The following is a 26,304-nucleotide window of genomic DNA, read 5'->3' as shown; positions in this document are numbered from 1 at the left end:
ATTGATATTTGCATCTCCTTTCCTAGCCTGCATTTTTCACTATCTTACAGGCTGTATATAATAAGTATCAATTCAGGGGCCCTTCTATTACTCAATTCACAACTATTCTATCCTGGCATTGATAAGCAATCTACATCTGCTTCTGTTGTGTATTGGTTATCATGTTTACCTGACGTGTGAAAGCCCCATGTTTGACAGTGCGCGTTAATAAAGAGACCAATGATTTGTATTAAAAGTTGGCATGTGTTTTTGTTACCTTGCACCGGCCAAAAAGTGCCGGAAATGACTTCATTTGCAGTCACTTGAAAAGTAGGAATTCTCAAATAAATGGTAAGAGGTTGGAACAAATCTAAAGGAATGCATGGCATATCTATATGTATGTGTACGCAGGTATCCATATATAATAGATAGATAGATAGATAGATAGATAGATAGATAGATAGATAGATAGATAGATAGATAGATAGATAGATAGATAGATAGATAGATAGATAGATAGATAGATAGATAGATAGATAGATAGATAGATAGATAGATAGATAGATAGATAGATAGATAGATAGATATTGGGAGAGAGAGAGCGTTAATATAAACTGAGACTTTATTTTCCATCAAGCTGTCTTTCCTTTCCTTCAGGAGCAGAATGTTCTGATCATCAGCGCTCCAGAATCTAGTGCTTGGTTGGCAAGCATCACACATTGTGATGTGTTAGCTAAGAGTTCCATGTCGTTCAGACTCATATATTCCTCTGTAGTTGTACCTTGGTGATTCAACAAAATGTGGCATCATAAGCAGCATTCTACTGCCATAGACTGGGCAGAAAAAACATTTAGAATTTCACTGAAAAAGAAAAAAAGCATACTTAGGCAGAGCTTTCTGGACAGTAAGGACATTAGAGTAAGTGATGAATAAGCACTGCTTTTGTTAATTTACATAGGCAGAACAGAGACTGCTGGGAAAAGCCTGAAATTAAAGGCACAGAAAATGCCTGCTTCTGGATAGAACACTGAGAAGGGTTGAAAGTTTTTTCTCTGACCCTGGCCACTTATACAAGCAATCCTATGATAGTCAGAAGGACCCACCCTAAAAAGGAAGGGACAGCCATTTGGACCCTTTCCACCTTTTCTATATCTCGCCTGATCGAGCCTGATCGAGCGCTGATTGAGCGGATTAGCACATGTACTTCTCATTTTGGGAAGGTATTGCTTAGCTTGCTACCAGCAGCTCAGTTATGTTATGATGTTAGAGGCTTGCAAGGAATGCTTTAGTCCTGCATTAGGCAGTTTTTATTGCTACTTGCATTCAAGGGAAAGATAATTAGCCAGAATCTGTGGCCCAGTTATTCAGCTTGGCATTCCGATTTGCACAAAGGGAATAAGCATTTGAGAAAAAATGCAACATGTGTTTCTTATGTTGTTATGAACAGCTTTTTATTCTTTCTCTTTAGGGTCTAGCCACTGCAGAAATAGATAAATAAGTGCTGACTTGCTGTAAGACGTGTCCAATGCTGGGACAAAATAAAAGGGGACACTTATAAATGATAGTGATATCATTTGAGAAAGGGTAAGTTGACACTGAATTTCATGTGTATTCACAGACCAAGCATGAAAAAGTCCCCAGCATGATCTTCATTGCGTGCTTAGAGCTGGTATTAGCTTTTCAGAGGTGCGGGCCTTTCGAAGGCTCGTTGGTCTAGGGGTATGATTCTCGCTTTGGGTGCGAGAGGTCCCGGGTTCAAATCCCGGATGAGCCCTTTCATTGGTGCTTTTTTAAAGTAGTATTGAAGTATGCATTTCAAAGCCAATATCAATTTTCTCTTTGCAGTAGTGGATGAATATTTGCTAGAGTCTCATGCTTTTAACCTTGCCCTGCCTGAGCAAATAGGAAACATTTCTCTTTAAGCATTTTGCAAAAATGCTGAACTTGCATGGCATATACAAGCGTTCAGCTAGGGCTGTCTGGGAAGGTTGCATGAAAGAAATCTAAAACCAGAGGCCCTTGGAATAGCCTGTTTTGAGAAGTTTCATCACAGAAGAATCAACTGTAGACATCTGTTTCTGTAGTGTAGTGGTTATCACGTTCGCCTCACACGCGAAAGGTCCCCGGTATGAAACCGGGCAGAAACAGTTGTTATATTGTCTTGGCTGCAATGTTGAGAGGTGCCGTTTTGCCATGAAATTGTCCAGGCCCTGAAGATGGTTTCATGCAGACTCATTCCAAGAAAGTGAATTCTCTTAAAAACACTAAAGTAATTGGCATGTGGATGTATCTGTTGATTCACAGACCTCGCTTTCATAAGAGCCCTGCATTCTGTTCATTGCTCACCTAGAACATGCATTAACTTTGGGAATTGTTGGCACCAACAGGCATCTTAGTTTAGTGGAGTGTTTCTGGTGTTTAAGTGCAGAAGCCCTGGGCTCAATTCCTCGGTGACCCTTCTCAAGGTGATGATACAAATGCATCGTCACCTTTACGTTTAATGTCAGAATTGTTTATTTCTATTTGGTGGTGTATGAATGCTTGCAATAGTATGTTGATTTTTTCTAGCCTTGAATGAATAAAAGCAAATCACTCCTCTTTATGTATTTTTCTAATACATTGATATTTGCATCTCCTTTCCTAGCCTGCATTTTTCACTATCTTACAGGCTGTATATAATAAGTATCAATTCAGGGGCCCTTCTATTACTCAATTCACAACTATTCTATCCTGGCATTGATAAGCAATCTACATCTGCTTCTGTTGTGTATTGGTTATCATGTTTACCTGACGTGTGAAAGCCCCATGTTTGACAGTGCGCGTTAATAAAGAGACCAATGATTTGTATTAAAAGTTGGCATGTGTTTTTGTTACCTTGCACCGGCCAAAAAGTGCCGGAAATGACTTCATTTGCAGTCACTTGAAAAGTAGGAATTCTCAAATAAATGGTAAGAGGTTGGAACAAATCTAAAGGAATGCATGGCATATCTATATGTATGTGTACGCAGGTATCCATATATAAAGATAGATAGATAGATAGATAGATAGATAGATAGATAGATAGATAGATAGATAGATAGATAGATAGATAGATAGATAGATAGATAGATAGATAGATAGATAGATAGATAGATAGATAGATAGATAGATAGATAGATAGATAGATAGATAGATAGATATTGGGAGAGAGAGAGCGTTAATATAAACTGAGACTTTATTTTCCATCAAGCTGTCTTTCCTTTCCTTCAGGAGCAGAATGTTCTGATCATCAGCGCTCCAGAATCTAGTGCTTGGTTGGCAAGCATCACACATTGTGATGTGTTAGCTAAGAGTTCCATGTCGTTCAGACTCATATATTCCTCTGTAGTTGTACCTTGGTGATTCAACAAAATGTGGCATCATAAGCAGCATTCTACTGCCATAGACTGGGCAGAAAAAACATTTAGAATTTCACTGAAAAAGAAAAAAAGCATACTTAGGCAGAGCTTTCTGGACAGTAAGGACATTAGAGTAAGTGATGAATAAGCACTGCTTTTGTTAATTTACATAGGCAGAACAGAGACTGCTGGGAAAAGCCTGAAATTAAAGGCACAGAAAATGCCTGCTTCTGGATAGAACACTGAGAAGGGTTGAAAGTTTTTTCTCTGACCCTGGCCACTTATACAAGCAATTCTATGATAGTCAGAAGGACCCACCCTAAAAAGGAAGGGACAGCCATTTGGACCCTTTCCACCTTTTCTATATCTCGCCTGATCGAGCCTGATCGAGCGCTGATTGAGCGGATTAGCACATGTACTTCTCATTTTGGGAAGGTATTGCTTAGCTTGCTACCAGCAGCTCAGTTATGTTATGATGTTAGAGGCTTGCAAGGAATGCTTTAGTCCTGCATTAGGCAGTTTTTATTGCTACTTGCATTCAAGGGAAAGATAATTAGCCAGAATCTGTGGCCCAGTTATTCAGCTTGGCATTCCGATTTGCACAAAGGGAATAAGCATTTGAGAAAAAATGCAACATGTGTTTCTTATGTTGTTATGAACAGCTTTTTATTCTTTCTCTTTAGGGTCTAGCCACTGCAGAAATAGATAAATAAGTGCTGACTTGCTGTAAGACGTGTCCAATGCTGGGACAAAATAAAAGGGGACACTTATAAATGATAGTGATATCATTTGAGAAAGGGTAAGTTGACACTGAATTTCATGTGTATTCACAGACCAAGCATGAAAAAGTCCCCAGCATGATCTTCATTGCGTGCTTAGAGCTGGTATTAGCTTTTCAGAGGTGCGGGCCTTTCGAAGGCTCGTTGGTCTAGGGGTATGATTCTCGCTTTGGGTGCGAGAGGTCCCGGGTTCAAATCCCGGATGAGCCCTTTCATTGGTGCTTTTTTAAAGTAGTATTGAAGTATGCATTTCAAAGCCAATATCAATTTTCTCTTTGCAGTAGTGGATGAATATTTGCTAGAGTCTCATGCTTTTAACCTTGCCCTGCCTGAGCAAATAGGAAACATTTCTCTTTAAGCATTTTGCAAAAATGCTGAACTTGCATGGCATATACAAGCGTTCAGCTAGGGCTGTCTGGGAAGGTTGCATGAAAGAAATCTAAAACCAGAGGCCCTTGGAATAGCCTGTTTTGAGAAGTTTCATCACAGAAGAATCAACTGTAGACATCTGTTTCTGTAGTGTAGTGGTTATCACGTTCGCCTCACACGCGAAAGGTCCCCGGTATGAAACCGGGCAGAAACAGTTGTTATATTGTCTTGGCTGCAATGTTGAGAGGTGCCGTTTTGCCATGAAATTGTCCAGGCCCTGAAGATGGTTTCATGCAGACTCATTCCAAGAAAGTGAATTCTCTTAAAAACACTAAAGTAATTGGCATGTGGATGTATCTGTTGATTCACAGACCTCGCTTTCATAAGAGCCCTGCATTCTGTTCATTGCTCACCTAGAACATGCATTAACTTTGGGAATTGTTGGCACCAACAGGCATCTTAGTTTAGTGGAGTGTTTCTGGTGTTTAAGTGCAGAAGCCCTGGGCTCAATTCCTCGGTGACCCTTCTCAAGGTGATGATACAAATGCATCGTCACCTTTACGTTTAATGTCAGAATTGTTTATTTCTATTTGGTGGTGTATGAATGCTTGCAATAGTATGTTGATTTTTTCTAGCCTTGAATGAATAAAAGCAAATCACTCCTCTTTATGTATTTTTCTAATACATTGATATTTGCATCTCCTTTCCTAGCCTGCATTTTTCACTATCTTACAGGCTGTATATAATAAGTATCAATTCAGGGGCCCTTCTATTACTCAATTCACAACTATTCTATCCTGGCATTGATAAGCAATCTACATCTGCTTCTGTTGTGTATTGGTTATCATGTTTACCTGACGTGTGAAAGCCCCATGTTTGACAGTGCGCGTTAATAAAGAGACCAATGATTTGTATTAAAAGTTGGCATGTGTTTTTGTTACCTTGCACCGGCCAAAAAGTGCCGGAAATGACTTCATTTGCAGTCACTTGAAAAGTAGGAATTCTCAAATAAATGGTAAGAGGTTGGAACAAATCTAAAGGAATGCATGGCATATCTATATGTATGTGTACGCAGGTATCCATATATAAAGATAGATAGATAGATAGATAGATAGATAGATAGATAGATAGATAGATAGATAGATAGATAGATAGATAGATAGATAGATAGATAGATAGATAGATAGATAGATAGATAGATAGATAGATAGATAGATAGATAGATAGATAGATAGATAGATAGATAGATATTGGGAGAGAGAGAGCGTTAATATAAACTGAGACTTTATTTTCCATCAAGCTGTCTTTCCTTTCCTTCAGGAGCAGAATGTTCTGATCATCAGCGCTCCAGAATCTAGTGCTTGGTTGGCAAGCATCACACATTGTGATGTGTTAGCTAAGAGTTCCATGTCGTTCAGACTCATATATTCCTCTGTAGTTGTACCTTGGTGATTCAACAAAATGTGGCATCATAAGCAGCATTCTACTGCCATAGACTGGGCAGAAAAAACATTTAGAATTTCACTGAAAAAGAAAAAAAGCATACTTAGGCAGAGCTTTCTGGACAGTAAGGACATTAGAGTAAGTGATGAATAAGCACTGCTTTTGTTAATTTACATAGGCAGAACAGAGACTGCTGGGAAAAGCCTGAAATTAAAGGCACAGAAAATGCCTGCTTCTGGATAGAACACTGAGAAGGGTTGAAAGTTTTTTCTCTGACCCTGGCCACTTATACAAGCAATCCTATGATAGTCAGAAGGACCCACCCTAAAAAGGAAGGGACAGCCATTTGGACCCTTTCCACCTTTTCTATATCTCGCCTGATCGAGCCTGATCGAGCGCTGATTGAGCGGATTAGCACATGTACTTCTCATTTTGGGAAGGTATTGCTTAGCTTGCTACCAGCAGCTCAGTTATGTTATGATGTTAGAGGCTTGCAAGGAATGCTTTAGTCCTGCATTAGGCAGTTTTTATTGCTACTTGCATTCAAGGGAAAGATAATTAGCCAGAATCTGTGGCCCAGTTATTCAGCTTGGCATTCCGATTTGCACAAAGGGAATAAGCATTTGAGAAAAAATGCAACATGTGTTTCTTATGTTGTTATGAACAGCTTTTTATTCTTTCTCTTTAGGGTCTAGCCACTGCAGAAATAGATAAATAAGTGCTGACTTGCTGTAAGACGTGTCCAATGCTGGGACAAAATAAAAGGGGACACTTATAAATGATAGTGATATCATTTGAGAAAGGGTAAGTTGACACTGAATTTCATGTGTATTCACAGACCAAGCATGAAAAAGTCCCCAGCATGATCTTCATTGCGTGCTTAGAGCTGGTATTAGCTTTTCAGAGGTGCGGGCCTTTCGAAGGCTCGTTGGTCTAGGGGTATGATTCTCGCTTTGGGTGCGAGAGGTCCCGGGTTCAAATCCCGGATGAGCCCTTTCATTGGTGCTTTTTTAAAGTAGTATTGAAGTATGCATTTCAAAGCCAATATCAATTTTCTCTTTGCAGTAGTGGATGAATATTTGCTAGAGTCTCATGCTTTTAACCTTGCCCTGCCTGAGCAAATAGGAAACATTTCTCTTTAAGCATTTTGCAAAAATGCTGAACTTGCATGGCATATACAAGCGTTCAGCTAGGGCTGTCTGGGAAGGTTGCATGAAAGAAATCTAAAACCAGAGGCCCTTGGAATAGCCTGTTTTGAGAAGTTTCATCACAGAAGAATCAACTGTAGACATCTGTTTCTGTAGTGTAGTGGTTATCACGTTCGCCTCACACGCGAAAGGTCCCCGGTATGAAACCGGGCAGAAACAGTTGTTATATTGTCTTGGCTGCAATGTTGAGAGGTGCCGTTTTGCCATGAAATTGTCCAGGCCCTGAAGATGGTTTCATGCAGACTCATTCCAAGAAAGTGAATTCTCTTAAAAACACTAAAGTAATTGGCATGTGGATGTATCTGTTGATTCACAGACCTCGCTTTCATAAGAGCCCTGCATTCTGTTCATTGCTCACCTAGAACATGCATTAACTTTGGGAATTGTTGGCACCAACAGGCATCTTAGTTTAGTGGAGTGTTTCTGGTGTTTAAGTGCAGAAGCCCTGGGCTCAATTCCTCGGTGACCCTTCTCAAGGTGATGATACAAATGCATCGTCACCTTTACGTTTAATGTCAGAATTGTTTATTTCTATTTGGTGGTGTATGAATGCTTGCAATAGTATGTTGATTTTTTCTAGCCTTGAATGAATAAAAGCAAATCACTCCTCTTTATGTATTTTTCTAATACATTGATATTTGCATCTCCTTTCCTAGCCTGCATTTTTCACTATCTTACAGGCTGTATATAATAAGTATCAATTCAGGGGCCCTTCTATTACTCAATTCACAACTATTCTATCCTGGCATTGATAAGCAATCTACATCTGCTTCTGTTGTGTATTGGTTATCATGTTTACCTGACGTGTGAAAGCCCCATGTTTGACAGTGCGCGTTAATAAAGAGACCAATGATTTGTATTAAAAGTTGGCATGTGTTTTTGTTACCTTGCACCGGCCAAAAAGTGCCGGAAATGACTTCATTTGCAGTCACTTGAAAAGTAGGAATTCTCAAATAAATGGTAAGAGGTTGGAACAAATCTAAAGGAATGCATGGCATATCTATATGTATGTGTACGCAGGTATCCATATATAAAGATAGATAGATAGATAGATAGATAGATAGATAGATAGATAGATAGATAGATAGATAGATAGATAGATAGATAGATAGATAGATAGATAGATAGATAGATAGATAGATAGATAGATAGATAGATAGATAGATAGATAGATAGATAGATAGATATTGGGAGAGAGAGAGCGTTAATATAAACTGAGACTTTATTTTCCATCAAGCTGTCTTTCCTTTCCTTCAGGAGCAGAATGTTCTGATCATCAGCGCTCCAGAATCTAGTGCTTGGTTGGCAAGCATCACACATTGTGATGTGTTAGCTAAGAGTTCCATGTCGTTCAGACTCATATATTCCTCTGTAGTTGTACCTTGGTGATTCAACAAAATGTGGCATCATAAGCAGCATTCTACTGCCATAGACTGGGCAGAAAAAACATTTAGAATTTCACTGAAAAAGAAAAAAAGCATACTTAGGCAGAGCTTTCTGGACAGTAAGGACATTAGAGTAAGTGATGAATAAGCACTGCTTTTGTTAATTTACATAGGCAGAACAGAGACTGCTGGGAAAAGCCTGAAATTAAAGGCACAGAAAATGCCTGCTTCTGGATAGAACACTGAGAAGGGTTGAAAGTTTTTTCTCTGACCCTGGCCACTTATACAAGCAATCCTATGATAGTCAGAAGGACCCACCCTAAAAAGGAAGGGACAGCCATTTGGACCCTTTCCACCTTTTCTATATCTCGCCTGATCGAGCCTGATCGAGCGCTGATTGAGCGGATTAGCACATGTACTTCTCATTTTGGGAAGGTATTGCTTAGCTTGCTACCAGCAGCTCAGTTATGTTATGATGTTAGAGGCTTGCAAGGAATGCTTTAGTCCTGCATTAGGCAGTTTTTATTGCTACTTGCATTCAAGGGAAAGATAATTAGCCAGAATCTGTGGCCCAGTTATTCAGCTTGGCATTCCGATTTGCACAAAGGGAATAAGCATTTGAGAAAAAATGCAACATGTGTTTCTTATGTTGTTATGAACAGCTTTTTATTCTTTCTCTTTAGGGTCTAGCCACTGCAGAAATAGATAAATAAGTGCTGACTTGCTGTAAGACGTGTCCAATGCTGGGACAAAATAAAAGGGGACACTTATAAATGATAGTGATATCATTTGAGAAAGGGTAAGTTGACACTGAATTTCATGTGTATTCACAGACCAAGCATGAAAAAGTCCCCAGCATGATCTTCATTGCGTGCTTAGAGCTGGTATTAGCTTTTCAGAGGTGCGGGCCTTTCGAAGGCTCGTTGGTCTAGGGGTATGATTCTCGCTTTGGGTGCGAGAGGTCCCGGGTTCAAATCCCGGATGAGCCCTTTCATTGGTGCTTTTTTAAAGTAGTATTGAAGTATGCATTTCAAAGCCAATATCAATTTTCTCTTTGCAGTAGTGGATGAATATTTGCTAGAGTCTCATGCTTTTAACCTTGCCCTGCCTGAGCAAATAGGAAACATTTCTCTTTAAGCATTTTGCAAAAATGCTGAACTTGCATGGCATATACAAGCGTTTAGCTAGGGCTGTCTGGGAAGGTTGCATGAAAGAAATCTAAAACCAGAGGCCCTTGGAATAGCCTGTTTTGAGAAGTTTCATCACAGAAGAATCAACTGTAGACATCTGTTTCTGTAGTGTAGTGGTTATCACGTTCGCCTCACACGCGAAAGGTCCCCGGTATGAAACCGGGCAGAAACAGTTGTTATATTGTCTTGGCTGCAATGTTGAGAGGTGCCGTTTTGCCATGAAATTGTCCAGGCCCTGAAGATGGTTTCATGCAGACTCATTCCAAGAAAGTGAATTCTCTTAAAAACACTAAAGTAATTGGCATGTGGATGTATCTGTTGATTCACAGACCTCGCTTTCATAAGAGCCCTGCATTCTGTTCATTGCTCACCTAGAACATGCATTAACTTTGGGAATTGTTGGCACCAACAGGCATCTTAGTTTAGTGGAGTGTTTCTGGTGTTTAAGTGCAGAAGCCCTGGGCTCAATTCCTCGGTGACCCTTCTCAAGGTGATGATACAAATGCATCGTCACCTTTACGTTTAATGTCAGAATTGTTTATTTCTATTTGGTGGTGTATGAATGCTTGCAATAGTATGTTGATTTTTTCTAGCCTTGAATGAATAAAAGCAAATCACTCCTCTTTATGTATTTTTCTAATACATTGATATTTGCATCTCCTTTCCTAGCCTGCATTTTTCACTATCTTACAGGCTGTATATAATAAGTATCAATTCAGGGGCCCTTCTATTACTCAATTCACAACTATTCTATCCTGGCATTGATAAGCAATCTACATCTGCTTCTGTTGTGTATTGGTTATCATGTTTACCTGACGTGTGAAAGCCCCATGTTTGACAGTGCGCGTTAATAAAGAGACCAATGATTTGTATTAAAAGTTGGCATGTGTTTTTGTTACCTTGCACCGGCCAAAAAGTGCCGGAAATGACTTCATTTGCAGTCACTTGAAAAGTAGGAATTCTCAAATAAATGGTAAGAGGTTGGAACAAATCTAAAGGAATGCATGGCATATCTATATGTATGTGTACGCAGGTATCCATATATAAAGATAGATAGATAGATAGATAGATAGATAGATAGATAGATAGATAGATAGATAGATAGATAGATAGATAGATAGATAGATAGATAGATAGATAGATAGATAGATAGATAGATAGATAGATAGATAGATAGATAGATAGATAGATAGATAGATAGATAGATAGATAGATATTGGGAGAGAGAGAGCGTTAATATAAACTGAGACTTTATTTTCCATCAAGCTGTCTTTCCTTTCCTTCAGGAGCAGAATGTTCTGATCATCAGCGCTCCAGAATCTAGTGCTTGGTTGGCAAGCATCACACATTGTGATGTGTTAGCTAAGAGTTCCATGTCGTTCAGACTCATATATTCCTCTGTAGTTGTACCTTGGTGATTCAACAAAATGTGGCATCATAAGCAGCATTCTACTGCCATAGACTGGGCAGAAAAAACATTTAGAATTTCACTGAAAAAGAAAAAAAGCATACTTAGGCAGAGCTTTCTGGACAGTAAGGACATTAGAGTAAGTGATGAATAAGCACTGCTTTTGTTAATTTACATAGGCAGAACAGAGACTGCTGGGAAAAGCCTGAAATTAAAGGCACAGAAAATGCCTGCTTCTGGATAGAACACTGAGAAGGGTTGAAAGTTTTTTCTCTGACCCTGGCCACTTATACAAGCAATTCTATGATAGTCAGAAGGACCCACCCTAAAAAGGAAGGGACAGCCATTTGGACCCTTTCCACCTTTTCTATATCTCGCCTGATCGAGCCTGATCGAGCGCTGATTGAGCGGATTAGCACATGTACTTCTCATTTTGGGAAGGTATTGCTTAGCTTGCTACCAGCAGCTCAGTTATGTTATGATGTTAGAGGCTTGCAAGGAATGCTTTAGTCCTGCATTAGGCAGTTTTTATTGCTACTTGCATTCAAGGGAAAGATAATTAGCCAGAATCTGTGGCCCAGTTATTCAGCTTGGCATTCCGATTTGCACAAAGGGAATAAGCATTTGAGAAAAAATGCAACATGTGTTTCTTATGTTGTTATGAACAGCTTTTTATTCTTTCTCTTTAGGGTCTAGCCACTGCAGAAATAGATAAATAAGTGCTGACTTGCTGTAAGACGTGTCCAATGCTGGGACAAAATAAAAGGGGACACTTATAAATGATAGTGATATCATTTGAGAAAGGGTAAGTTGACACTGAATTTCATGTGTATTCACAGACCAAGCATGAAAAAGTCCCCAGCATGATCTTCATTGCGTGCTTAGAGCTGGTATTAGCTTTTCAGAGGTGCGGGCCTTTCGAAGGCTCGTTGGTCTAGGGGTATGATTCTCGCTTTGGGTGCGAGAGGTCCCGGGTTCAAATCCCGGATGAGCCCTTTCATTGGTGCTTTTTTAAAGTAGTATTGAAGTATGCATTTCAAAGCCAATATCAATTTTCTCTTTGCAGTAGTGGATGAATATTTGCTAGAGTCTCATGCTTTTAACCTTGCCCTGCCTGAGCAAATAGGAAACATTTCTCTTTAAGCATTTTGCAAAAATGCTGAACTTGCATGGCATATACAAGCGTTCAGCTAGGGCTGTCTGGGAAGGTTGCATGAAAGAAATCTAAAACCAGAGGCCCTTGGAATAGCCTGTTTTGAGAAGTTTCATCACAGAAGAATCAACTGTAGACATCTGTTTCTGTAGTGTAGTGGTTATCACGTTCGCCTCACACGCGAAAGGTCCCCGGTATGAAACCGGGCAGAAACAGTTGTTATATTGTCTTGGCTGCAATGTTGAGAGGTGCCGTTTTGCCATGAAATTGTCCAGGCCCTGAAGATGGTTTCATGCAGACTCATTCCAAGAAAGTGAATTCTCTTAAAAACACTAAAGTAATTGGCATGTGGATGTATCTGTTGATTCACAGACCTCGCTTTCATAAGAGCCCTGCATTCTGTTCATTGCTCACCTAGAACATGCATTAACTTTGGGAATTGTTGGCACCAACAGGCATCTTAGTTTAGTGGAGTGTTTCTGGTGTTTAAGTGCAGAAGCCCTGGGCTCAATTCCTCGGTGACCCTTCTCAAGGTGATGATACAAATGCATCGTCACCTTTACGTTTAATGTCAGAATTGTTTATTTCTATTTGGTGGTGTATGAATGCTTGCAATAGTATGTTGATTTTTTCTAGCCTTGAATGAATAAAAGCAAATCACTCCTCTTTATGTATTTTTCTAATACATTGATATTTGCATCTCCTTTCCTAGCCTGCATTTTTCACTATCTTACAGGCTGTATATAATAAGTATCAATTCAGGGGCCCTTCTATTACTCAATTCACAACTATTCTATCCTGGCATTGATAAGCAATCTACATCTGCTTCTGTTGTGTATTGGTTATCATGTTTACCTGACGTGTGAAAGCCCCATGTTTGACAGTGCGCGTTAATAAAGAGACCAATGATTTGTATTAAAAGTTGGCATGTGTTTTTGTTACCTTGCACCGGCCAAAAAGTGCCGGAAATGACTTCATTTGCAGTCACTTGAAAAGTAGGAATTCTCAAATAAATGGTAAGAGGTTGGAACAAATCTAAAGGAATGCATGGCATATCTATATGTATGTGTACGCAGGTATCCATATATAAAGATAGATAGATAGATAGATAGATAGATAGATAGATAGATAGATAGATAGATAGATAGATAGATAGATAGATAGATAGATAGATAGATAGATAGATAGATAGATAGATAGATAGATAGATAGATAGATAGATAGATAGATAGATAGATAGATATTGGGAGAGAGAGAGCGTTAATATAAACTGAGACTTTATTTTCCATCAAGCTGTCTTTCCTTTCCTTCAGGAGCAGAATGTTCTGATCATCAGCGCTCCAGAATCTAGTGCTTGGTTGGCAAGCATCACACATTGTGATGTGTTAGCTAAGAGTTCCATGTCGTTCAGACTCATATATTCCTCTGTAGTTGTACCTTGGTGATTCAACAAAATGTGGCATCATAAGCAGCATTCTACTGCCATAGACTGGGCAGAAAAAACATTTAGAATTTCACTGAAAAAGAAAAAAAGCATACTTAGGCAGAGCTTTCTGGACAGTAAGGACATTAGAGTAAGTGATGAATAAGCACTGCTTTTGTTAATTTACATAGGCAGAACAGAGACTGCTGGGAAAAGCCTGAAATTAAAGGCACAGAAAATGCCTGCTTCTGGATAGAACACTGAGAAGGGTTGAAAGTTTTTTCTCTGACCCTGGCCACTTATACAAGCAATCCTATGATAGTCAGAAGGACCCACCCTAAAAAGGAAGGGACAGCCATTTGGACCCTTTCCACCTTTTCTATATCTCGCCTGATCGAGCCTGATCGAGCGCTGATTGAGCGGATTAGCACATGTACTTCTCATTTTGGGAAGGTATTGCTTAGCTTGCTACCAGCAGCTCAGTTATGTTATGATGTTAGAGGCTTGCAAGGAATGCTTTAGTCCTGCATTAGGCAGTTTTTATTGCTACTTGCATTCAAGGGAAAGATAATTAGCCAGAATCTGTGGCCCAGTTATTCAGCTTGGCATTCCGATTTGCACAAAGGGAATAAGCATTTGAGAAAAAATGCAACATGTGTTTCTTATGTTGTTATGAACAGCTTTTTATTCTTTCTCTTTAGGGTCTAGCCACTGCAGAAATAGATAAATAAGTGCTGACTTGCTGTAAGACGTGTCCAATGCTGGGACAAAATAAAAGGGGACACTTATAAATGATAGTGATATCATTTGAGAAAGGGTAAGTTGACACTGAATTTCATGTGTATTCACAGACCAAGCATGAAAAAGTCCCCAGCATGATCTTCATTGCGTGCTTAGAGCTGGTATTAGCTTTTCAGAGGTGCGGGCCTTTCGAAGGCTCGTTGGTCTAGGGGTATGATTCTCGCTTTGGGTGCGAGAGGTCCCGGGTTCAAATCCCGGATGAGCCCTTTCATTGGTGCTTTTTTAAAGTAGTATTGAAGTATGCATTTCAAAGCCAATATCAATTTTCTCTTTGCAGTAGTGGATGAATATTTGCTAGAGTCTCATGCTTTTAACCTTGCCCTGCCTGAGCAAATAGGAAACATTTCTCTTTAAGCATTTTGCAAAAATGCTGAACTTGCATGGCATATACAAGCGTTTAGCTAGGGCTGTCTGGGAAGGTTGCATGAAAGAAATCTAAAACCAGAGGCCCTTGGAATAGCCTGTTTTGAGAAGTTTCATCACAGAAGAATCAACTGTAGACATCTGTTTCTGTAGTGTAGTGGTTATCACGTTCGCCTCACACGCGAAAGGTCCCCGGTATGAAACCGGGCAGAAACAGTTGTTATATTGTCTTGGCTGCAATGTTGAGAGGTGCCGTTTTGCCATGAAATTGTCCAGGCCCTGAAGATGGTTTCATGCAGACTCATTCCAAGAAAGTGAATTCTCTTAAAAACACTAAAGTAATTGGCATGTGGATGTATCTGTTGATTCACAGACCTCGCTTTCATAAGAGCCCTGCATTCTGTTCATTGCTCACCTAGAACATGCATTAACTTTGGGAATTGTTGGCACCAACAGGCATCTTAGTTTAGTGGAGTGTTTCTGGTGTTTAAGTGCAGAAGCCCTGGGCTCAATTCCTCGGTGACCCTTCTCAAGGTGATGATACAAATGCATCGTCACCTTTACGTTTAATGTCAGAATTGTTTATTTCTATTTGGTGGTGTATGAATGCTTGCAATAGTATGTTGATTTTTTCTAGCCTTGAATGAATAAAAGCAAATCACTCCTCTTTATGTATTTTTCTAATACATTGATATTTGCATCTCCTTTCCTAGCCTGCATTTTTCACTATCTTACAGGCTGTATATAATAAGTATCAATTCAGGGGCCCTTCTATTACTCAATTCACAACTATTCTATCCTGGCATTGATAAGCAATCTACATCTGCTTCTGTTGTGTATTGGTTATCATGTTTACCTGACGTGTGAAAGCCCCATGTTTGACAGTGCGCGTTAATAAAGAGACCAATGATTTGTATTAAAAGTTGGCATGTGTTTTTGTTACCTTGCACCGGCCAAAAAGTGCCGGAAATGACTTCATTTGCAGTCACTTGAAAAGTAGGAATTCTCAAATAAATGGTAAGAGGTTGGAACAAATCTAAAGGAATGCATGGCATATCTATATGTATGTGTACGCAGGTATCCATATATAAAGATAGATAGATAGATAGATAGATAGATAGATAGATAGATAGATAGATAGATAGATAGATAGATAGATAGATAGATAGATAGATAGATAGATAGATAGATAGATAGATAGATAGATAGATAGATAGATAGATAGATAGATAGATAGATAGATAGATAGATAGATAGATAGATATTGGGAGAGAGAGAGCGTTAATATAAACTGAGACTTTATTTTCCATCAAGCTGTCTTTCCTTTCCTTCAGGAGCAGAATGTTCTGATCATCAGCGCTCCAGAATCTAGTGCTTGGTTGGCAAGCATCACACATTGTGATGTGTTAGCTAAGAGTTCCATGTCGTTCAGACTCATATATTCCTCTGTAGTTGTACCTTGGTGATTCAACAAAATGTGGCATCATAAGCAGCATTCTACTGCCATAGACTGGGCAGAAAAAACATTTAGAATTTCACTGAAAAAGAAAAAAAGCATACTTAGGCAGAGCTTTCTGGACAGTAAGGACATTAGAGTAAGTGATGAATAAGCACTGCTTTTGTTAATTTACATAGGCAGAACAGAGACTGCTGGGAAAAGCCTGAAATTAAAGGCACAGAAAATGCCTGCTTCTGGATAGAACACTGAGAAGGGTTGAAAGTTTTTTCTCTGACCCTGGCCACTTATACAAGCAATTCTATGATAGTCAGAAGGACCCACCCTAAAAAGGAAGGGACAGCCATTTGGACCCTTTCCACCTTTTCTATATCTCGCCTGATCGAGCCTGATCGAGCGCTGATTGAGCGGATTAGCACATGTACTTCTCATTTTGGGAAGGTATTGCTTAGCTTGCTACCAGCAGCTCAGTTATGTTATGATGTTAGAGGCTTGCAAGGAATGCTTTAGTCCTGCATTAGGCAGTTTTTATTGCTACTTGCATTCAAGGGAAAGATAATTAGCCAGAATCTGTGGCCCAGTTATTCAGCTTGGCATTCCGATTTGCACAAAGGGAATAAGCATTTGAGAAAAAATGCAACATGTGTTTCTTATGTTGTTATGAACAGCTTTTTATTCTTTCTCTTTAGGGTCTAGCCACTGCAGAAATAGATAAATAAGGGCTGACTTGCTGTAAGACGTGTCCAATGCTGGGACAAAATAAAAGGGGACACTTATAAATGATAGTGATATCATTTGAGAAAGGGTAAGTTGACACTGAATTTCATGTGTATTCACAGACCAAGCATGAAAAAGTCCCCAGCATGATCTTCATTGCGTGCTTAGAGCTGGTATTAGCTTTTCAGAGGTGCGGGCCTTTCGAAGGCTCGTTGGTCTAGGGGTATGATTCTCGCTTTGGGTGCGAGAGGTCCCGGGTTCAAATCCCGGATGAGCCCTTTCATTGGTGCTTTTTTAAAGTAGTATTGAAGTATGCATTTCAAAGCCAATATCAATTTTCTCTTTGCAGTAGTGGATGAATATTTGCTAGAGTCTCATGCTTTTAACCTTGCCCTGCCTGAGCAAATAGGAAACATTTCTCTTTAAGCATTTTGCAAAAATGCTGAACTTGCATGGCATATACAAGCGTTCAGCTAGGGCTGTCTGGGAAGGTTGCATGAAAGAAATCTAAAACCAGAGGCCCTTGGAATAGCCTGTTTTGAGAAGTTTCATCACAGAAGAATCAACTGTAGACATCTGTTTCTGTAGTGTAGTGGTTATCACGTTCGCCTCACACGCGAAAGGTCCCCGGTATGAAACCGGGCAGAAACAGTTGTTATATTGTCTTGGCTGCAATGTTGAGAGGTGCCGTTTTGCCATGAAATTGTCCAGGCCCTGAAGATGGTTTCATGCAGACTCATTCCAAGAAAGTGAATTCTCTTAAAAACACTAAAGTAATTGGCATGTGGATGTATCTGTTGATTCACAGACCTCGCTTTCATAAGAGCCCTGCATTCTGTTCATTGCTCACCTAGAACATGCATTAACTTTGGGAATTGTTGGCACCAACAGGCATCTTAGTTTAGTGGAGTGTTTCTGGTGTTTAAGTGCAGAAGCCCTGGGCTCAATTCCTCGGTGACCCTTCTCAAGGTGATGATACAAATGCATCGTCACCTTTACGTTTAATGTCAGAATTGTTTATTTCTATTTGGTGGTGTATGAATGCTTGCAATAGTATGTTGATTTTTTCTAGCCTTGAATGAATAAAAGCAAATCACTCCTCTTTATGTATTTTTCTAATACATTGATATTTGCATCTCCTTTCCTAGCCTGCATTTTTCACTATCTTACAGGCTGTATATAATAAGTATCAATTCAGGGGCCCTTCTATTACTCAATTCACAACTATTCTATCCTGGCATTGATAAGCAATCTACATCTGCTTCTGTTGTGTATTGGTTATCATGTTTACCTGACGTGTGAAAGCCCCATGTTTGACAGTGCGCGTTAATAAAGAGACCAATGATTTGTATTAAAAGTTGGCATGTGTTTTTGTTACCTTGCACCGGCCAAAAAGTGCCGGAAATGACTTCATTTGCAGTCACTTGAAAAGTAGGAATTCTCAAATAAATGGTAAGAGGTTGGAACAAATCTAAAGGAATGCATGGCATATCTATATGTATGTGTACGCAGGTATCCATATATAAAGATAGATAGATAGATAGATAGATAGATAGATAGATAGATAGATAGATAGATAGATAGATAGATAGATAGATAGATAGATAGATAGATAGATAGATAGATAGATAGATAGATAGATAGATAGATAGATATTGGGAGAGAGAGAGCGTTAATATAAACTGAGACTTTATTTTCCATCAAGCTGTCTTTCCTTTCCTTCAGGAGCAGAATGTTCTGATCATCAGCGCTCCAGAATCTAGTGCTTGGTTGGCAAGCATCACACATTGTGATGTGTTAGCTAAGAGTTCCATGTCGTTCAGACTCATATATTCCTCTGTAGTTGTACCTTGGTGATTCAACAAAATGTGGCATCATAAGCAGCATTCTACTGCCATAGACTGGGCAGAAAAAACATTTAGAATTTCACTGAAAAAGAAAAAAAGCATACTTAGGCAGAGCTTTCTGGACAGTAAGGACATTAGAGTAAGTGATGAATAAGCACTGCTTTTGTTAATTTACATAGGCAGAACAGAGACTGCTGGGAAAAGCCTGAAATTAAAGGCACAGAAAATGCCTGCTTCTGGATAGAACACTGAGAAGGGTTGAAAGTTTTTTCTCTGACCCTGGCCACTTATACAAGCAATCCTATGATAGTCAGAAGGACCCACCCTAAAAAGGAAGGGACAGCCATTTGGACCCTTTCCACCTTTTCTATATCTCGCCTGATCGAGCCTGATCGAGCGCTGATTGAGCGGATTAGCACATGTACTTCTCATTTTGGGAAGGTATTGCTTAGCTTGCTACCAGCAGCTCAGTTATGTTATGATGTTAGAGGCTTGCAAGGAATGCTTTAGTCCTGCATTAGGCAGTTTTTATTGCTACTTGCATTCAAGGGAAAGATAATTAGCCAGAATCTGTGGCCCAGTTATTCAGCTTGGCATTCCGATTTGCACAAAGGGAATAAGCATTTGAGAAAAAATGCAACATGTGTTTCTTATGTTGTTATGAACAGCTTTTTATTCTTTCTCTTTAGGGTCTAGCCACTGCAGAAATAGATAAATAAGTGCTGACTTGCTGTAAGACGTGTCCAATGCTGGGACAAAATAAAAGGGGACACTTATAAATGATAGTGATATCATTTGAGAAAGGGTAAGTTGACACTGAATTTCATGTGTATTCACAGACCAAGCATGAAAAAGTCCCCAGCATGATCTTCATTGCGTGCTTAGAGCTGGTATTAGCTTTTCAGAGGTGCGGGCCTTTCGAAGGCTCGTTGGTCTAGGGGTATGATTCTCGCTTTGGGTGCGAGAGGTCCCGGGTTCAAATCCCGGATGAGCCCTTTCATTGGTGCTTTTTTAAAGTAGTATTGAAGTATGCATTTCAAAGCCAATATCAATTTTCTCTTTGCAGTAGTGGATGAATATTTGCTAGAGTCTCATGCTTTTAACCTTGCCCTGCCTGAGCAAATAGGAAACATTTCTCTTTAAGCATTTTGCAAAAATGCTGAACTTGCATGGCATATACAAGCGTTCAGCTAGGGCTGTCTGGGAAGGTTGCATGAAAGAAATCTAAAACCAGAGGCCCTTGGAATAGCCTGTTTTGAGAAGTTTCATCACAGAAGAATCAACTGTAGACATCTGTTTCTGTAGTGTAGTGGTTATCACGTTCGCCTCACACGCGAAAGGTCCCCGGTATGAAACCGGGCAGAAACAGTTGTTATATTGTCTTGGCTGCAATGTTGAGAGGTGCCGTTTTGCCATGAAATTGTCCAGGCCCTGAAGATGGTTTCATGCAGACTCATTCCAAGAAAGTGAATTCTCTTAAAAACACTAAAGTAATTGGCATGTGGATGTATCTGTTGATTCACAGACCTCGCTTTCATAAGAGCCCTGCATTCTGTTCATTGCTCACCTAGAACATGCATTAACTTTGGGAATTGTTGGCACCAACAGGCATCTTAGTTTAGTGGAGTGTTTCTGGTGTTTAAGTGCAGAAGCCCTGGGCTCAATTCCTCGGTGACCCTTCTCAAGGTGATGATACAAATGCATCGTCACCTTTACGTTTAATGTCAGAATTGTTTATTTCTATTTGGTGGTGTATGAATGCTTGCAATAGTATGTTGATTTTTTCTAGCCTTGAATGAATAAAAGCAAATCACTCCTCTTTATGTATTTTTCTAATACATTGATATTTGCATCTCCTTTCCTAGCCTGCATTTTTCACTATCTTACAGGCTGTATATAATAAGTATCAATTCAGGGGCCCTTCTATTACTCAATTCACAACTATTCTATCCTGGCATTGATAAGCAATCTACATCTGCTTCTGTTGTGTATTGGTTATCATGTTTACCTGACGTGTGAAAGCCCCATGTTTGACAGTGCGCGTTAATAAAGAGACCAATGATTTGTATTAAAAGTTGGCATGTGTTTTTGTTACCTTGCACCGGCCAAAAAGTGCCGGAAATGACTTCATTTGCAGTCACTTGAAAAGTAGGAATTCTCAAATAAATGGTAAGAGGTTGTAACAAATCTAAAGGAATGCATGGCATATCTATATGTATGTGTACGCAGGTATCCATATATAGATAGATAGATAGATAGATAGATAGATAGATAGATAGATAGATAGATAGATAGATAGATAGATAGATAGATAGATAGATAGATAGATAGATAGATAGATAGATAGATAGATAGATAGATAGATAGATAGATAGATAGATATTGGGAGAGAGAGAGCGTTAATATAAACTGAGACTTTATTTTCCATCAAGCTGTCTTTCCTTTCCTTCAGGAGCAGAATGTTCTGATCATCAGCGCTCCAGAATCTAGTGCTTGGTTGGCAAGCATCACACATTGTGATGTGTTAGCTAAGAGTTCCATGTCGTTCAGACTCATATATTCCTCTGTAGTTGTACCTTGGTGATTCAACAAAATGTGGCATCATAAGCAGCATTCTACTGCCATAGACTGGGCAGAAAAAACATTTAGAATTTCACTGAAAAAGAAAAAAAGCATACTTAGGCAGAGCTTTCTGGACAGTAAGGACATTAGAGTAAGTGATGAATAAGCACTGCTTTTGTTAATTTACATAGGCAGAACAGAGACTGCTGGGAAAAGCCTGAAATTAAAGGCACAGAAAATGCCTGCTTCTGGATAGAACACTGAGAAGGGTTGAAAGTTTTTTCTCTGACCCTGGCCACTTATACAAGCAATCCTATGATAGTCAGAAGGACCCACCCTAAAAAGGAAGGGACAGCCATTTGGACCCTTTCCACCTTTTCTATATCTCGCCTGATCGAGCCTGATCGAGCGCTGATTGAGCGGATTAGCACATGTACTTCTCATTTTGGGAAGGTATTGCTTAGCTTGCTACCAGCAGCTCAGTTATGTTATGATGTTAGAGGCTTGCAAGGAATGCTTTAGTCCTGCATTAGGCAGTTTTTATTGCTACTTGCATTCAAGGGAAAGATAATTAGCCAGAATCTGTGGCCCAGTTATTCAGCTTGGCATTCCGATTTGCACAAAGGGAATAAGCATTTGAGAAAAAATGCAACATGTGTTTCTTATGTTGTTATGAACAGCTTTTTATTCTTTCTCTTTAGGGTCTAGCCACTGCAGAAATAGATAAATAAGTGCTGACTTGCTGTAAGACGTGTCCAATGCTGGGACAAAATAAAAGGGGACACTTATAAATGATAGTGATATCATTTGAGAAAGGGTAAGTTGACACTGAATTTCATGTGTATTCACAGACCAAGCATGAAAAAGTCCCCAGCATGATCTTCATTGCGTGCTTAGAGCTGGTATTAGCTTTTCAGAGGTGCGGGCCTTTCGAAGGCTCGTTGGTCTAGGGGTATGATTCTCGCTTTGGGTGCGAGAGGTCCCGGGTTCAAATCCCGGATGAGCCCTTTCATTGGTGCTTTTTTAAAGTAGTATTGAAGTATGCATTTCAAAGCCAATATCAATTTTCTCTTTGCAGTAGTGGATGAATATTTGCTAGAGTCTCATGCTTTTAACCTTGCCCTGCCTGAGCAAATAGGAAACATTTCTCTTTAAGCATTTTGCAAAAATGCTGAACTTGCATGGCATATACAAGCGTTCAGCTAGGGCTGTCTGGGAAGGTTGCATGAAAGAAATCTAAAACCAGAGGCCCTTGGAATAGCCTGTTTTGAGAAGTTTCATCACAGAAGAATCAACTGTAGACATCTGTTTCTGTAGTGTAGTGGTTATCACGTTCGCCTCACACGCGAAAGGTCCCCGGTATGAAACCGGGCAGAAACAGTTGTTATATTGTCTTGGCTGCAATGTTGAGAGGTGCCGTTTTGCCATGAAATTGTCCAGGCCCTGAAGATGGTTTCATGCAGACTCATTCCAAGAAAGTGAATTCTCTTAAAAACACTAAAGTAATTGGCATGTGGATGTATCTGTTGATTCACAGACCTCGCTTTCATAAGAGCCCTGCATTCTGTTCATTGCTCACCTAGAACATGCATTAACTTTGGGAATTGTTGGCACCAACAGGCATCTTAGTTTAGTGGAGTGTTTCTGGTGTTTAAGTGCAGAAGCCCTGGGCTCAATTCCTCGGTGACCCTTCTCAAGGTGATGATACAAATGCATCGTCACCTTTACGTTTAATGTCAGAATTGTTTATTTCTATTTGGTGGTGTATGAATGCTTGCAATAGTATGTTGATTTTTTCTAGCCTTGAATGAATAAAAGCAAATCACTCCTCTTTATGTATTTTTCTAATACATTGATATTTGCATCTCCTTTCCTAGCCTGCATTTTTCACTATCTTACAGGCTGTATATAATAAGTATCAATTCAGGGGCCCTTCTATTACTCAATTCACAACTATTCTATCCTGGCATTGATAAGCAATCTACATCTGCTTCTGTTGTGTATTGGTTATCATGTTTACCTGACGTGTGAAAGCCCCATGTTTGACAGTGCGCGTTAATAAAGAGACCAATGATTTGTATTAAAAGTTGGCATGTGTTTTTGTTACCTTGCACCGGCCAAAAAGTGCCGGAAATGACTTCATTTGCAGTCACTTGAAAAGTAGGAATTCTCAAATAAATGGTAAGAGGTTGGAACAAATCTAAAGGAATGCATGGCATATCTATATGTATGTGTACGCAGGTATCCATATATAAAGATAGATAGATAGATAGATAGATAGATAGATAGATAGATAGATAGATAGATAGATAGATAGATAGATAGATAGATAGATAGATAGATAGATAGATAGATAGATAGATAGATAGATAGATAGATAGATAGATAGATAGATAGATAGATAGATAGATAGATAGATAGATAGATATTGGGAGAGAGAGAGCGTTAATATAAACTGAGACTTTATTTTCCATCAAGCTGTCTTTCCTTTCCTTCAGGAGCAGAATGTTCTGATCATCAGCGCTCCAGAATCTAGTGCTTGGTTGGCAAGCATCACACATTGTGATGTGTTAGCTAAGAGTTCCATGTCGTTCAGACTCATATATTCCTCTGTAGTTGTACCTTGGTGATTCAACAAAATGTGGCATCATAAGCAGCATTCTACTGCCATAGACTGGGCAGAAAAAACATTTAGAATTTCACTGAAAAAGAAAAAAAGCATACTTAGGCAGAGCTTTCTGGACAGTAAGGACATTAGAGTAAGTGATGAATAAGCACTGCTTTTGTTAATTTACATAGGCAGAACAGAGACTGCTGGGAAAAGCCTGAAATTAAAGGCACAGAAAATGCCTGCTTCTGGATAGAACACTGAGAAGGGTTGAAAGTTTTTTCTCTGACCCTGGCCACTCGTACAAGCAATCCTATGATAGTCAGAAGGACCCACCCTAAAAAGGAAGGGACAGCCATTTGGACCCTTTCCACCTTTTCTATATCTCGCCTGATCGAGCGCTGATTGAGCGGATTAGCACATGTACTTCTCATTTTGGGAAGGTATTGCTTAGCTTGCTACCAGCAGCTCAGTTATGTTATGATGTTAGAGGCTTGCAAGGAATGCTTTAGTCCTGCATTAGGCAGTTTTTATTGCTACTTGCATTCAAGGGAAAGATAATTAGCCAGAATCTGTGGCCCAGTTATTCAGCTTGGCATTCCGATTTGCACAAAGGGAATAAGCATTTGAGAAAAAATGCAACATGTGTTTCTTATGTTGTTATGAACAGCTTTTTATTCTTTCTCTTTAGGGTCTAGCCACTGCAGAAATAGATAAATAAGTGCTGACTTCCTGTAAGACGTGTCCAATGCTGGGACAAAATAAAAGGGGACACTTATAAATGATAGTGATATCATTTGAGAAAGGGTAAGTTGACACTGAATTTCATGTGTATTCACAGACCAAGCATGAAAAAGTCCCCAGCATGATCTTCATTGCGTGCTTAGAGCTGGTATTAGCTTTTCAGAGGTGCGGGTCTTTCGAAGGCTCGTTGGTCTAGGGGTATGATTCTCGCTTTGGGTGCGAGAGGTCCCGGGTTCAAATCCCAGACGAGCCCTTTCATTGGTGCTTTTTTAAAGTAGTATTGAAGTATGCATTTCAAAGCCAATATCAATTTTCTCTTTGCAGTAGTGGATGAATATTTGCTAGAGTCTCATGCTTTTAACCTTGCCCTGCCTGAGCAAATAGGAAACATTTCTCTTTAAGCATTTTGCAAAAATGCTGAACTTGCATGGCATATACAAGCGTTCAGCTAGGGCTGTCTGGGAAGGTTGCATGAAAGAAATCTAAAACCAGAGGCCCTTGGAATAGCCTGTTTTGAGAAGTTTCATCACAGAAGAATCAACTGTAGACATCTGTTTCTGTAGTGTAGTGGTTATCACGTTTGCCTCACACGCGAAAGGTCCCCGGTTCGAAACCGGGCAGAAACAGTTGTTATATTGTCTTGGCTGCAATGTTGAGAGGTGCTGTTTTGCCATGAAATTGTCCAGGCCCTGAAGATGGTTTCATGCAGACTCGTTCCAAGAAAGTGAATTCTCTTAAAAACACTAAAGTAATTGGCATGTGGATGTATCTGTTGATTCACAGACCTCGCTTTGAAAAGAGCCCTGCATTCTGTTCATTGCTCACCTAGAACATGCATTAACTTTGGGAATTGTTGGCACCAACAGGCATCTTAGTTTAGTGGAGTGTTTCTGGTGTTTAAGTGCAGAAGCCCTGGGCTCAATTCCTCGGTGACCCTTCTCAAGGTGATGATACAAATGCATCATCACCTTTACGTTTAATGTCAGAATTGTTTATTTCTATTTGGTGGTGTATGAATGCTTGCAATAGTATGTTGATTTTTTCTAGCCTTGAATGAATAAAAGCAAATCACTCCTCTTTATGTATTTTTCTAATACATTGATATTTGCATCTCCTTTCCTAGCCTGCATTTTTCACTATCTTAGAGGCTGTATATAATAAGTATCAATTCAGGGGCCCTTCTTCTACTCAATTCACAACTGTTCTATCCCGGCATTGATAAGCAATCTACATCTGCTTCTGTTGTATATTGGTTATCATGTTTACCTGACGTGTGAAAGCCCCATGTTTGACAGTGCGCGTTAATAAAGAGACCAATGATTTTTATTAAAAGTTGTCATGTGTTTTTGTTACCTTGCACCGGCCAAAAAGTGCCGGAAATGACTTAATTTGCAGTCACTTGAAAAGTAGGGATTCTCAAATAAATGGTAAGAGGTTGGAACAAATCTAAAGGAATGCATGGCATATCTATATGTATGTGTACGCAGGTATC

At 39.5% G+C, this 26,304-nt stretch overlaps 10 non-coding genes across 10 annotated transcripts; all 10 read left to right on the top strand.

Annotated features, from left to right (window-relative positions):
- Window positions 1-1,681: 1,681 nt before the first annotated feature.
- TRNAP-UGG (transfer RNA proline (anticodon UGG)) lies at window positions 1,682-1,753 on the top strand. The gene has a single exon. It is a non-coding gene; the product is annotated as a tRNA-Pro (tRNA).
- Window positions 1,754-4,273: 2,520 nt separating this feature from the next.
- Window positions 4,274-4,345, top strand: TRNAP-UGG (transfer RNA proline (anticodon UGG)). Its single transcript has one exon. It is a non-coding gene; the product is annotated as a tRNA-Pro (tRNA).
- Window positions 4,346-6,869: 2,524 nt separating this feature from the next.
- TRNAP-UGG (transfer RNA proline (anticodon UGG)) lies at window positions 6,870-6,941 on the top strand. The gene has a single exon. It is a non-coding gene; the product is annotated as a tRNA-Pro (tRNA).
- A 2,516-nt stretch (window positions 6,942-9,457) lies between these two features.
- Window positions 9,458-9,529, top strand: TRNAP-UGG (transfer RNA proline (anticodon UGG)). Its single transcript has one exon. It is a non-coding gene; the product is annotated as a tRNA-Pro (tRNA).
- Window positions 9,530-12,061: 2,532 nt separating this feature from the next.
- Window positions 12,062-12,133, top strand: TRNAP-UGG (transfer RNA proline (anticodon UGG)). The gene has a single exon. It is a non-coding gene; the product is annotated as a tRNA-Pro (tRNA).
- Window positions 12,134-14,649: 2,516 nt separating this feature from the next.
- TRNAP-UGG (transfer RNA proline (anticodon UGG)) lies at window positions 14,650-14,721 on the top strand. Its single transcript has one exon. It is a non-coding gene; the product is annotated as a tRNA-Pro (tRNA).
- Window positions 14,722-17,257: 2,536 nt separating this feature from the next.
- On the top strand, window positions 17,258-17,329 carry TRNAP-UGG (transfer RNA proline (anticodon UGG)). The gene has a single exon. It is a non-coding gene; the product is annotated as a tRNA-Pro (tRNA).
- A 2,492-nt stretch (window positions 17,330-19,821) lies between these two features.
- Window positions 19,822-19,893, top strand: TRNAP-UGG (transfer RNA proline (anticodon UGG)). The gene has a single exon. It is a non-coding gene; the product is annotated as a tRNA-Pro (tRNA).
- A 2,502-nt stretch (window positions 19,894-22,395) lies between these two features.
- TRNAP-UGG (transfer RNA proline (anticodon UGG)) lies at window positions 22,396-22,467 on the top strand. Its single transcript has one exon. It is a non-coding gene; the product is annotated as a tRNA-Pro (tRNA).
- A 2,898-nt stretch (window positions 22,468-25,365) lies between these two features.
- TRNAV-CAC (transfer RNA valine (anticodon CAC)) lies at window positions 25,366-25,438 on the top strand. The gene has a single exon. It is a non-coding gene; the product is annotated as a tRNA-Val (tRNA).
- Window positions 25,439-26,304: the final 866 nt, after the last annotated feature.

This window comes from Lissotriton vulgaris, chromosome 8 (assembly GCF_964263255.1).
Source record: "Lissotriton vulgaris chromosome 8, aLisVul1.2, whole genome shotgun sequence".
Taxonomy (NCBI): Eukaryota; Metazoa; Chordata; class Amphibia; order Caudata; family Salamandridae; genus Lissotriton; species Lissotriton vulgaris.
The sequence above is the reverse complement of the archived record's forward strand: the minus strand, read 5'-3'. Positions and strand labels throughout refer to the sequence as shown.